General features: G+C 40.4%; 1 protein-coding gene across 6 annotated transcripts in view; it reads right to left on the bottom strand.

The window, feature by feature from the left end:
* Positions 1-13,774, bottom strand: part of DGKB (diacylglycerol kinase beta) — a 609,664-nt gene that overhangs the window by 165,557 nt on the left and 430,333 nt on the right. The gene's annotated exons all lie outside the window — the stretch shown is intronic.

Raw genomic sequence — 13,774 nt, 5'->3', positions numbered from 1 at the left:
TCCATCTTGGAAGTCAGTCAATCTCATTTATTGAGCACTTACTATGTGCACAGCACTGTACTAAATGTTTGGGAGAGTACAATGTAACAATAGACACATTCCTTGCCCACAGCAAGTTTACAGTCTAGAGGGGGAGACAGACATTCATAGAAATGAACGAAATACAATAATTGATCCAGATATTCCTTTTATATGTCCCTCTCTAACGTGGGCTGGATACTAGCAAATCGGGTTGGACACAGTCCCTGTCCCATCTGGGGCTCACGGTCTCAGTCCCCATTTTACCGATGAGGTAACTGAGATTCAGAACACTGAAGTGACTTGCCTAAGGTCACGCAGCAGACAAGCGGAGGAGCTGGGAAAAGAATTATTCATTCATTTATTCCATCGTATTTATTGAGCGCTTATTGTGTGCAGAGTACCGTACTCAGCTCTTGGAGAGTACAATTTGGCAACAGATCCCTATCCAATCCCTACCCAAAAGTGGGCTCACAGTCTTAAAGTGGGGAGACAGACAACAAAACAATGCAAGTAGAGTACCATCAAAATAGATAAAAAGAATTATAGCTATATCCACATCATTAATAATATAAATGGAATAATAAATATGTACAGGTCCAGGCCCTATCCATTCTGCCATGCTGCTTTTCTTAAGTAATGTGAGAGTGTTTTGGTAATAAAAGCCGCATACGATACCAGGGTATTACTATCTCTGAACCCCTCTCAGGGTCACACCTGGAGAGTTTCCAGTAGTCTATCAGTCTTCGCTTTGGGAGGGAGAGTCAAGCAGAGGCCTGTCCATTCCATTCCTAGCTTGGCCAGTGGCCAACGAGTGGCAAGCCATTTGCTACAAGTCAAAACTCACCCGTGCTGGGCAGCAGCGGCATGGGAGAGAGTCAAAGGTGGAGGCTCAAGTTTACCGCGTGGAAGTTAACCACTTCCGGATTTTTACCAAGAAAACTCTCTGGGTCCACTACCGGAACGATTGCAGATGGAGAGCGGGGCGTTCTGAGAGATGTGTCCTTGATGTCGCTATGGGTCGGAAACGACTCGGCGGCATATGACAAGACTATCTCTGAACTGTAAGCTGGTCGGAGGCAGGGAATGTGTCTGTTTATTGTTATATGGTACTCTTCCAAGCAATTAGTACAGTGCTCCACACACAGTAAATGCTCAATAAATATGATTGAATGAATGAATGATCCAGGGAGTAGTACAATAAACAGCTTTGAGCCCCCCTGTGTGGAAAGCATTATACTAAGCACTGAGAGAATACATTAAATTTGCTAGACCCAATCCCCATTTTCCTCCAGGACAGGTTCTTTAAGAATGTGACCCCCCCCCCTCGTTATAGGGGAAAGGGGTTTACGCGGGGACGACACGCCTCCTTAACTGTGAGGATCCACTGCTAGGCAAAGGACGCTAGGGAGAGTACCATTACGTTCATTATTATATTGCCTTCTCCCAAGCGCTCAGTACAGTGCTCCGTATGAGGTAAGCACCAGTAAGTACAGCTGACAGCTGAAAACACTGTCTCCCCTTCCCCCCCATCCCAGAGAGAGTCGTTCATTCACACCTTTTCAGCTCTGGGATTGAGGACACGATAAAAATGATAGTGACTGTGATCTCTGTTCAGCGTCTATTTTGTACCGAGCATTATGGTAGGTAGAATTCATTCAAGCGTACTTACTGAGCGCTTACCGTATCCAGAGCACTGTACTAAATGCTTGGAAAGTATAATTCGGCAACAGATAAAACAATCCCTACCCGACAAGGGGCTCACAGTCTAGCAATGCAATTGGACGAGACATGGTCCCTGTCCGTCAGAGAGCTCCCTGCCTAAGGGGAAGGGGAAAGATTTAGGCCCCATTTTACAGGTAGGGAAATTGAGGAACAGAGTAGTTAAGTGACTTGCCTCAAGGCCCCACAGCAGGCATGTGGTGAAGTGGGGATTAGAATTCAGATCGCTTATCGCCCTGTGCTCTTTACACTAGGTCTCACTGCTTCTCATTCTTCATTAGGAAAAATTCCCTTCCCAATATATCTGTCAGTCAGTCAGTCAGTCAATCATATTTATTGAGTGCTTACCATCTGCTGAACACTATACTAAGCACTTGGGACAGTACTTTACTTGTTTTGATGTCTCTCTCCCTCCTTTAGGACTGCGAGCCCGTTATGGGCAGGGGTAATCTCTGTTGCTGAACTGTACTTCTCAAGTGCTTAGTACAGTGCTCTGCACACAGCAAGCGCTCAATAAATACGACTGAATGGATGAATGAATGAGAAAGTACAACACACTGGAGTTGGTAGAAACATTCCCTGCCCAAGGAGTGCTCAATCTGGAATGGGTATGATTATAGGTAGCATTTGAATCCACAACCTCAAAGTCCATACCAGAATTCTCAATAGGATGGTAATGTCAAATTCCTCAAATTTAAGCAAATTATATATATATACTATATATATATATATAATAAAATTATACTTGATTGTAATTATAGGCCATCAGATCTATATATATTTATAGATATAAATATATTATAGGCTATCTATAATTAATTTTAAAATAATTGAATTAGCTGAGTTAAAGAAAATAAGATTTCAGAAATTGTCCTATACTTAAACTCTGAATCTCTTTTCATGGCTTTATTTTTTTTTAAAAAATGCCAATTTATACTTCCCTCTGTGGATTGAATGTCATCTCATAGGGAACTGACACTGCTGCAGGGAATTTAATGGGGCCATTTTGTATTCATACCAAAGAGCCCAAACATTTTTCACGTTTCCAACCCGTAGCAGGGATAAATAGATACATCACAAAATGCCATGTAAAAATGCTTGGATCTTCTAGTTTAGATCGAAAAATGTGTAGGTTAAGGCCCAGGGAGATATGGAAATATGCTCCAGAAAACTCTTTCCAGAATTTTAATACTCCATCTTCTTTTTATAAGAGAGGATATGCTCAGGGAAGTTCCATCTTTCATATGAATTGCTTTTTGTCGATATAAAGAAATTTTATTTTTTTCAATAGTATGTGCACAAAATGTGCTTTTCAACAAATTTCACCATATGTAATTTTCAAATACAATTGAAATAGTGATTTAATAGTGTCTACCAACTCTTTTACATCGTACTCTAGCAGATGCTTAGTACAGTGCTCTAGTACAGTGCCCTACATACAGTAAGCACTCAAGAAATACCATTGATTGACTAATAATTCTCTCATACATTCATGGTAAATCTCATGATGTGGGGGTCTCACTCATTTGGAATTTATGATAATCTCGACTGAGGCTTTGTGTACAGTGTGTATACCACTTCTGATGAGATCAGGCAGAGAAAATGGTGGCTGACCGGGAAAGGGTTTAAAATTTTCCCGAATGGCATTTATTGAGTGCTTCCTATGTCCAGAGCATGGTGCTAACTGCTTGGAGGAAACATCAAAACAGTGGCGGAAAGGATGGAGAAAGGAGCTGGGTCAGAGATGCAGAGAGAGTGGAGGTGGTACATGAGAGAGCAAAGTAGAAATAAATAATTGACGAGGGGCAAAAAACCAAAAGTTTTAACTTATTAACTCTGAAATCCCCTAATTGTTTTTGGTGTTTGTATGACAGAGGGACATAGGCTTAGTACAACTCTGCACTGAGTGCTTGGGAGAGTAGAGAAGTTGCATGGCTCAGTGGAAAGAACACAGGCTGGGGAGTCAGAGTCATGGGTTCAAATCCTGATTCTGTTGCTTATCAGCTGTGTGACTTTGGGCAAGTCACTTCACTTCTCTGTGCCTCAGTTACCTCAACTGTAAAATGGGCATTAGGACTATGTGTCCCACATGGGACAACCTGATCACCTTGTATCCTCCCCAGAGCTTAGAACAGTGCTTTGCATATAGTAAGCGCTTAACAAATGCCATCATTATTATTATTATTATTATTACAGTCTGAACACATAGAGTTTACAGTCTAGTCATCCACTTAAGTTACTTTTTTACAATAGTCAATTACAGTAAGACTTTACAATTTCTGTTTAAAAGAGGGCTCGACTTTGAATGAGTGAAAAACTTCAGTTTGTTCCACTACGGTACTTTGGGGCGTGTCTTTCTGTGTTTGTTTGTGTATGTATTGCTGTTGTGTTAAACTTATGTGTGACTGTGGTATCTGTAATGGTCTTTTTATTTTCTCTGACTGTCTCAATGTGCAACCTTAGAGCTGGCAGGTTTTCCTAGACCTTTTTTTTTTCTGGTTTTCCTTGGTTAAAATTAAGTTTACACTACTCTGTTGATTTGAATCAGAAGAGGACCGTAGATTTTGCCACTATGTCAGTTCTTGCTACAAGCTGCAGACTTTAAGTCAACCAAATACAACTCTCCGTTTATGGCGGTGCTTCTGTGACTAAGTCAGGAACTGCAGATTTCTCTGTGCATCAGGGACAGGATTAGAAGTGTAAATATTAAGGTAACAGAGCACGAGCCACGAATGGATCATGACCCCTATTTTGAAGTCAGCTGTTTAATTCGTAAATCTCTAGGTAATGGTCCTGTTTCTGAACCTTTATTCCTAAAATACTGAAATATGGAAGGATTTCCATAACAGACCTTTAGAGAAGCAGGTCGGTATAGTGGATGGAGCACGGAACTGGGAGTAAGAAGGTCAGAGGTTCTAATCCCAGCTCCGCCACTTGTCTGCTGTGTGGCTTTGGGCAAGTCACTTCACTTCTTTGTGCCTCAGTTACCTCAGCTGTAAAATGGGGATTGAGACTGCGAGCCCTACATGGGATAGGGACTGTGTCCATCCTGATCTGCTTGGGTAGAGGATTGATTAAATACAGTGTGCCAGACATAGTAATAGTCAATAAACATGTTTGATGGATTGATTGATTGATTGATGGATCAGAATTGTACATTCCAAGCGCTTAGTTGGTATTTGTTAAGCGCTTACTATGTGCCGAGCACTGTTCTAAGCACTGGGGTAGACACAGGGGAATCAGGTTGTCCCACGTGGGGCTCACAGTTTTAATCCCCATTTTACAGATGAGGGAACTGAGGCACAGAGAAGTTAAGTGACTTGCCCACAGTCACACAGCCGACAAGTGGCAGAGCTGGGATTCGAACTCATGAGCCCTGACTCCAAAGCCCGTGCTCTTTCCACTGCGCCACGCTGCTTCTCACTCTGCGCAGAGTAAGCTCTCAATAAATACTATTGAATGAATGATCAGAAGAAACCATGCATAATTAGCATTGTACTGAGCTCGGAGGCAGATACAAGATAATCAAGTACCACATGGGGCTCACAGCCCAAGTATGAGGGAGAACGTATATTTAAGTCCTATTTTTCAGATGACCTAACAGAGATACAGAGAAGTGACTTATTATATATCATTTATATAATATATATAATAATGATAATAACAATGATGATTAGTATTAATTGATGAACTTCTAAAATAGGATGCCCTCTAAATCATGAAAGTACATTATACGTCACCAAACTCTCATCTACTGATAAAAATGACCGAACATTGAGCTGAGGGTTGGGATAGGTAAAACAATAATCAGTTCAGGGCTTGCAGTCCATGAGGAAGAGAGAACAAGTATTTAATCCCTATTTTGTAAAGGAGGAAACTCAGGCACAGACAAGGTAAGTGAAGAGAAGCAGTGTAACCTACAGCATAGAGCATGGGGTAAGGACCTGGTTTCTAATCTCAGCTCTGCCATTTGCCTGCTGTGTGTGTGACCTTGGGGAAATCACTTCACTTCTCTGGGTCTCAGTTACCTCATCTGTGAAATGGGAATGAAGACTGTGAGCCCCTGGGTCCCAACTGATTAACTTATGTCTACTCCAGCGCTTAGAACGGTTCCAGGAGCATAGTAAAAAAAAATAAAGACTAACCCAAAGTCACACAGCAGGCAATTGGCAGAGCCAAAATTGGAACCCAGGTCTTCTGGTTCCTTGTCCTTTTTTCTTATCCCCAGGTTTCATACACACACTCAGCACAATTTAATACCTGATGGATATTGAGAAGCAGCGTGGCTCAGTGGAAAGAGCCCTGGCTTGGGAGTCAGAGGTCATGAGTTCGAATCCCGGCTCTGCCACTTGTCTGCTGTGTGACTGTGGGCAAGTCACTTCACTTCTCTGTGCCTCAGTTACCTCATCTGTAAAATGGGGATTGACTGTGAGCCTCACATGGGACAACCTGATTACCCTGTATCTACCCCAGCGCTTAGAATGGTGTTCTGCACATAGTAAGCACTTAACAAATACCAACATTATTATTATTATATTTTCAAGGTGGCAAAATTTACATTGCATTCCCCCAATTTCCATTGGTCTCCAGGGTCTCACGTTCAAACACTTGGAGACAGCTGCCTTTTTAAAAATTTTCATTCCAGGTTGTTGGATTCTGTCCCAGCCCAGTAGTGACAATTACTTCAAGGTTCATTAGTAGTGTGAAAGAGTTAATGCTGTACCCAAGCTAAATTCACAACGAGGGGAACTTTGGACATCCTCTTCATTATAAATAATTGGGTAAAGAGGACCTCACGTACATAGGAGAGCTTCATGTACAAGCCAACAGTGGATCACGACTCTCATTCTGAGATCGACAATCTAATCCACAAACCTCTGTGTATGGACTTTGTACCCTCTCCCTTTCTCCACTCATTTCTCCCTCCCCAACCACTCTAAATAGCTGAAATTTGAACACTTAAATTTAAGGCAACAGGAAAGAACTGACACATACGTTCTTTCGCATATTCCCGAATCCCCAGTTTCAGGCCCTTAACACAAGCTTTAAATGCTAAAAGTCAACAAAGACTTTTCCTCTTCTGTTTCACTTCCTCCATTCCGGATTGAGAAAGAGAATACAATTTTGTCCCTTTTTGCTTCTCTGTACATTAAAATTTGTCACAGAAGAAATAGAAAAGATAGCCCCCCCCCTCGGGAGTTCTTGAAGTTTTCTAATATAGTGGCATTCAAAGACACATTAATTATCATGTATGAAAACAGCATGGCTTAGGGATTGATGCTGCTTGAAGTTTATTGGAAATTGCTGATATGTACATCAAGATGAGGCATTATAGTCTAGTGGATCTAGGACTGCTCATCAGTTACTATTTGGATTATACTTTTGCCAGTGATTTGCAACCTTTGGGATGCGGTTTATTCCCTGAAATACAGTGATGAGTTGTTTGTTCTTTTTGTACTCAGTAGGAAAACTATCCGTCATATACACCATCTGCGTCGAGAGGGTCTTCATCTACTAATTGACAGAGGTAAATAGTACTACAGGTAGGATTCATTCAACATGAAAGTAGGCTACATTCCCTGCATATCAGGAAATTCTATGAGAGGCTAGAAATACATATTTTCTTTAAAACCGCAAAGAGTTTCTTTAAGTAACTCAGGTGTCTTTTCACAAACACCTTTTAGACTGTGAGCTCCTTGCAGGCAGGGAGCGTGTACACCAATTCTGTTGTAACGTACTCTCTCGAACGCTTAGAATACTACTCTGTATGCAGTAAGCATTCAAGAACTACGACTGAGTGGTCAACTGATCATTTACCTGATCTTTGGACGAGTTAATAAAAAATTAAAGTTAAATAGTGAAGGAAGTTTGATCTCATAAAAAGGTCAAAAAATAATTGGGCTAATTTCAGTTGATTTACCCAAATTAGTAAAGAAAACATCTCTCTCTTGAACTATGCAATTCGGGAAAACAAGCGATACTTAGTTTTCAATGCCAGCAAATAGAGTAGAAGCCAGGTGGAAACGAAGTATTAAAGACCATTGCCAGCTTCTAACCATCAGTGGTATTTAGTGAACACTTACTGTGTGCAGAACACTGAGCTGGTGCCTGGGAGAGCACAACACAACAGAATTAACACATTCAACAATGGGTCGAATCTTTGGAAGTCACCCTAAAGTAGGAATATTCATTCATTCATTCAATAGTATTTATTGAGCGCTTACTGTGTGCAGAGCACTGTACTAAGCGCTTGGAATGTACAAATCGGTAACAGATAGAGACAGTCCCTGCCCTTTGACGTGCTTACAGTCTAAACGGGGGAGACGGACAGACAAGAACAATAGCAATAAATAGAATCAAGATTACTGATTAGTAATAACGATTGTAGTACTTATTGAAGTCGTACTGGCCAAACAATATGCGAAGCATTAGGGTAGATAAAATACAGTCCCTGTCCCACATGGGACAGCCAATTCATTCATTCTTTCATCCACTCATTCAATCCTATTTATTGAGTGCTTACTGTGTGCAAAGCACTGTATTAAACACTTGGAATAGTATAATGCAACCACAAATAAGCAAAATTTAAGTGGGAGGGAGAACAGATGTTTAATTTCTGTTTTACAGACCAGGTAACAAATGGCTTCAGTAAAGCATAGTTTCTTCTGATCAATCAATTAATCAATCAATCTATCAACCATATTTATGGAGTGTTTGCTATGTCTGGCACACTGTATTTAATCAATTAATCAGTTGCACTTATTGAGTATTTTGTATGTGCAAGGCACTATATTAAGTAGTTGGGGGACTACAAATAAGAATATACAAATTCCCTGCCCGCAACGAGTTTACCGTCTAAGGGAGGGCAGTATCAAATGCTGGGGATGAATGATGCATTTGGAGAAAACTCTCTGAAACCTCTTTATCCTCTCTCTTTTATTCTCCTCTCCTCACTCTCTAATCTTTATTTTTCCTTACTGGCATAGCCCGCCATTATTATTATCATTGTTATTATCATTATGACTATAAATAATAATGATTATCTTGAATTTGTTAAGTGCTTACTATGTGCTAAGCACTCTTCGAAGCACTGGAGTAGATTCCACATGAGATGATGGGAGCCAAGGGGATCTTTACCAATCAAATGCCTCCAATCCAGTGCAATACCACATGTAATCTTCTGATTAGCAAGAGAACACCGAAACACCATTTTTTTTTAAACGACTATATGGTATTTGTTAAGCATTTACTATGTGTGAAGCACTGTTCTAAACCTTGGGATAGAGAAATGTTAATCGGGTCCCGTGCAGTTTCTGTGCCAAATGGGGCTCACGGTCTAAGTAGCAATGAGAACAGGTATCATATCCCCATTTTACTGAGGAGGAAACTAAGACATGGAGGAGGTGAAATGACTTACCCAAGGTCACACAGCAGGGAAATGATAGAGCCAGGATTAGAGAAACAGGTTCTCTGACTCCCAGACCCATTTTTTTCCCATTATCGATTGATTGATTAAAACCTCCCGCAAGGCCTCCATTTAGTTGTCCCCTTGGGCATAAACAAATGGAGATACTTTCCAGTTTCCTAAGAGCATAGGTGGAATTTCCAATCTTTCCTAACTCATCCTCACAGCATCATTCAGTGGCGCTCTCTACTCGACAACCTAGCATTTGCCTTCCCGTTAAATAATGAGGTGAAGACACTGAAGCCGCATAAACCTCTATCGCTCACAGAAGATATTATGGAAATTATACATACAGAGTTACTGCATAAAAGAAGAGTCCCGATTCATATAACAGATCCATGAAACCAAAAATATAGGGAAAAGTAGGTCAGCAGTGTCAACCCCACTTATTGGAAAATTGTCTATTAAAATCAAAGGGTTTGAACAATGAATTAGTCACCTAATGTAAACAAATGCATCTGTGATAAGAATTTGGGACATGGTGAACAAATTTATTTTATTTCTATAATTCTTTAAAAAATGTTTTCAACAGACTGCATTTGACATTTGGTGTATTCCAATTTTTTAAGATTAATTTTTTTCTAAAGCATAGAATGTTTTTGATTTGGAGACTATATTAATGCACTTTAATGGGAAGCAGCACGGTCTAGTAATGGAAAGAGCGTGGGCCTGGAAGAGAGAGATGCCCTGGGTTCTAACTGTGACTCTGCCCCATGTCTGTTAGGTGGCCTTAGGTAAGTCACTTCACTCCTCCTTATCTCTGTTAGGTCATCTGAAAAATAGGACTTAAATATACGTTCTCCCTCATTCTTAGGCTGTGAGCCCCATGAGGGACTTGATTATCTTGTATTTACCCCCGAGCTCAGTACAATGCTAGTTATGCAATAGGAATTTAACAAATACCACAGTGATTACTTTTCATTCACCCCAATGCCTCACTTAACTTTATCTCACCCTCTACTCTGCTGCCTCCTTGCCCTTGCTGGTGCTTTTCCTCTAGCTCTAAACTCCTTTCTTCCCCACAGACCAAACTCACACCACATTTAAAAACCAACTAGAATCCCACCAACTCCAACAAGTCTTCACAGATTGATTTCCACCTTTGTATAGTATATAAACTCAACAATCAGAGAACCTGAGTTCTATTCCTGGATCTGCCACCTGCCTGCAGGGTGACATATAAGGAGATGGGATATCTATTCCCCTTTCCCCTCCTCTTAGACTGTGAACCCTGTGTGTGGTTTTCTTGTAAATAGCCCAGTAATAATAATAATAATAATAACGATGATATTTGTTAAGCGTTTACTATGTGTCAAGCAAGGTACTAAGCGATGGGGGGATACAAGGTAATCAGTTTGTCCCACTTGGGGCTCACAGTCATAATCCCCATTTTACAGATAAGATAATTGAGGCACAGAGAAGTTAAATGACTTGCCCATAGCCACACAGCTGACAAGTGGTGGAACCAGGATTAGAAACCATGATCTCTGACTTCCAAGCCTGTGCTCTTTCCACTAAGCCATTCTGCTTCTCTTAGTATTTAATGCAGTGTTTGGTAAATTGTAAGTGTTTAACATATACAACAATTAAAAGCAGCCTGGCCTAGAGGAAAGGACTTGTGTTGTAATCCTGGCTCCACCACTTGCCTGCTGAGTGACCTTGGGCAACTCACTCCACTTCTCTGTTCCTCAATTTCCTCATCTTTAAAATGGGGATTCAATCCATGTTCTCCCTCCTACTTAACCTGTAAACCCTGTATAGGCCAGGGACTGTGCCTGTCATGATTAACTTATATCTCTCCCAGTGCTTAGAACAGTTCTTTCCACACAGTAAGTGTCCAGTTAATATCATTATTATTAACAAATATGCATTAGTTAATACATATCAGTCTATATATGAATTTTCATAACGGATTGTGCATTGAATTAATTTACATTTCATTTGAAACACTGTAAGTCCATCTTTTTGGGCAAGGAATGTGTCTTTTTTTGGAACTTCCCATGTGATTAGTACAGAGTTTTGTGCCAGGCAGGTGTTCAATAAATTCTATTACCAGTAATGGTTAGGCACGGATCGTTCCAACTGCATTTGTTTCTCTGTCTACATACCTCATATTTTCTCCAGTAATGCAAAATGGATGATTCAGTCAACTTTTCTACACATGACTCCTGGAAAAAGTTTCGTTTGGGTTTAATTGCTTCATATCGACACAAATGGGGAGTGTGTATTTCCCATCCCGACAAAATGGTGGTTTTTTTGCTCCATCATCTCCTAACAGAATCACTTACTATTTTCAGCATCAGCCACCTGCAAATGCCCAGGAAAAGCCGACATGTTCGAAGCATGTGCTCATGACTAAAACTCAGAGTGGAAGCCACAAAGAGTCTTTCCGATTGCAGTCCGCAGACCCAATAGAATACTTGACTCTCGTTTCTCATCGTTCATAAATCTATCATCTTGGCAATCCTTAGGCAAAACCATTTCATTGTAGCACATAATATATATTAATAAGATACCGTGACTTTTTTCTAATATTCTACTTTCCTTCCCACTTCAGCTTTAACAATCGTATAATAATCACTGTTCTGCTTTTGAATGAATCATACGTAACGGTAAGGAAATAGCCAAGATAGAAATCCACACCCATTAGAGATTTAATCATAGGAAATGCCAGATTTCTTTCTTTTCTTTCTTTTCTTTCTTTTCTTTCTTTTCTTTCTTTCTTTCTCTCTTTCTCTTTCTCTTTCTCTCTCTCTCTCTCTCTCTTTCTATCTCTCTTTCTCTCTCTCTTTCTTATAGCCATCTGCACTCCTGGTAAATCAAGGTGTGAATAAAGTATAAGCCCAACCCACAGAGGTGTATAAATCCTAAGTACCCAAAGTTGTGAACGAAGAGACCTCAAAATAACACAGCTTATGAAGGGAATGCACCAAGATTATCATACAGAAGGTCACCATCTGTAAATGTGCCACAAGGATGAATATATTTGCTAGGCCTAATACCACTTTATGAGACGGGGATGCAAATCTTAGGCTCTGGGAAAAGTTGACAAATCAATATTAACTCATCGATCTCGATGAACTGAAATGAATTGACTCGGTTTCTCATTTAGGAGGTGATCTGTGGTGGAAAACATATTGCAAGAATAAATGTGACCAGGTCCAAGAAAACATACTTTTAAGCCTCTGATACTCAAACCAGCATTGAGATGTATGCACGTTGAGATTAGAACCCAGGCTCTTATTATTATTAACGATAATGGTAATATAGTATTTGTTAAGTGTTTCCTATGTGACAAGCATTGTTCTAAGCACTGGGGTAAGTACAGTTTAGTCAGGTAGGACAGAGTCCCTGTCCTTGTTGTTCCTTCATTTGGAGAAGCAGCGTGGCTCAGTGGAAAGAGCACGGGCTTTGGAGTCAGGGCTCATGAGTTCGAATCCCAGCTCTGCCACTTGTCGGCTGTGTGACTGTGGGCAAGTCACTTCACTTCTCCGTGCCTCAGTTCCCTCATCTGTAAAATGGGGATTAAGACTGTGAGCCCCACGTGGGACAACCTGATTCCCCTATGTCTACCCCAGCGCTTAGAACAGTGCTCGGCACATAGTAAGCACTTAACAAATACCAACATTATTATTATTATTATTATTATTCATTTATTCAATCGTATTTATTGAGCACTTACTGTGTGCAAAGCACTGTACTCAGCGCTTGAGAGACCGACATAACAACAAACAGACACAATCCCTGCCCACAATGAACTCACAGTCCAGAAGGGGAGACAGAAATTAGTATGAATAAATAAATGAATAAATAGATTAATAAATAAATAAGTTCACAAGATGTAAACTTATGTGCTTGGGGATGTGATATGACTCACAGTCTAAGTAGGAGGGTGAAAAGGTCCTGCATCTCCATTTTTACAGTTGAAAAAACTGTGGCATAGAGAAATGAGGTGACTTGCCCAAGGTCACACAGCAAGCACGTGGCAGAGTCGGGATTAGAACCCAGGTCCTCTGATTCCCAGGCCTGGGCTTTTTTCACTAGGTTCTTGACTCCCAATTTCATGCTTTTTCCATTAGACCACATTGCCTCGCTCATTATCCTGTCTAAACCTCTGTTTCCCAGCTCTAAAGCCGGAATGATGATACCCGTCTTTCCCTCCCTTCCAGAAATGTTATGATGATAAAATGATCCAATATAACTGAAAAGGCTTTAAGGTCTTTAGAAGACCCTACATAAATCCAAGGTGATATTATCACGAGTCGTCAGAAGAATACATTATCAACTCATGTCACAGCGAACATGCCCGATTAATGTGAAAATGGAAGTATTTCAATCAGGGTGGTTTAATAAAAATGTTGAAATTGCCTGCATAGAAATGAGCTGACTTAGAATTCAAAAACAATACTGTATTCATTATCTTCCCGACGAATCCGATCCTGCGAGTTTGTTAATATAACTCGGTAATACCGACATTCTTAAAATAAAATAGCATATGCACACGCATTCAGAAGCCGATATAATCTTGGCTCATATCACAATACTCGAGGTAGAAGACAATCTTTAAAA

This window comes from Ornithorhynchus anatinus, chromosome 8 (assembly GCF_004115215.2).
Source record: "Ornithorhynchus anatinus isolate Pmale09 chromosome 8, mOrnAna1.pri.v4, whole genome shotgun sequence".
NCBI classification, from domain to species: Eukaryota; Metazoa; Chordata; class Mammalia; order Monotremata; family Ornithorhynchidae; genus Ornithorhynchus; species Ornithorhynchus anatinus.
Note: the sequence above shows the minus strand (reverse complement) of the source record. Positions and strands in the feature narration are given on the sequence as shown.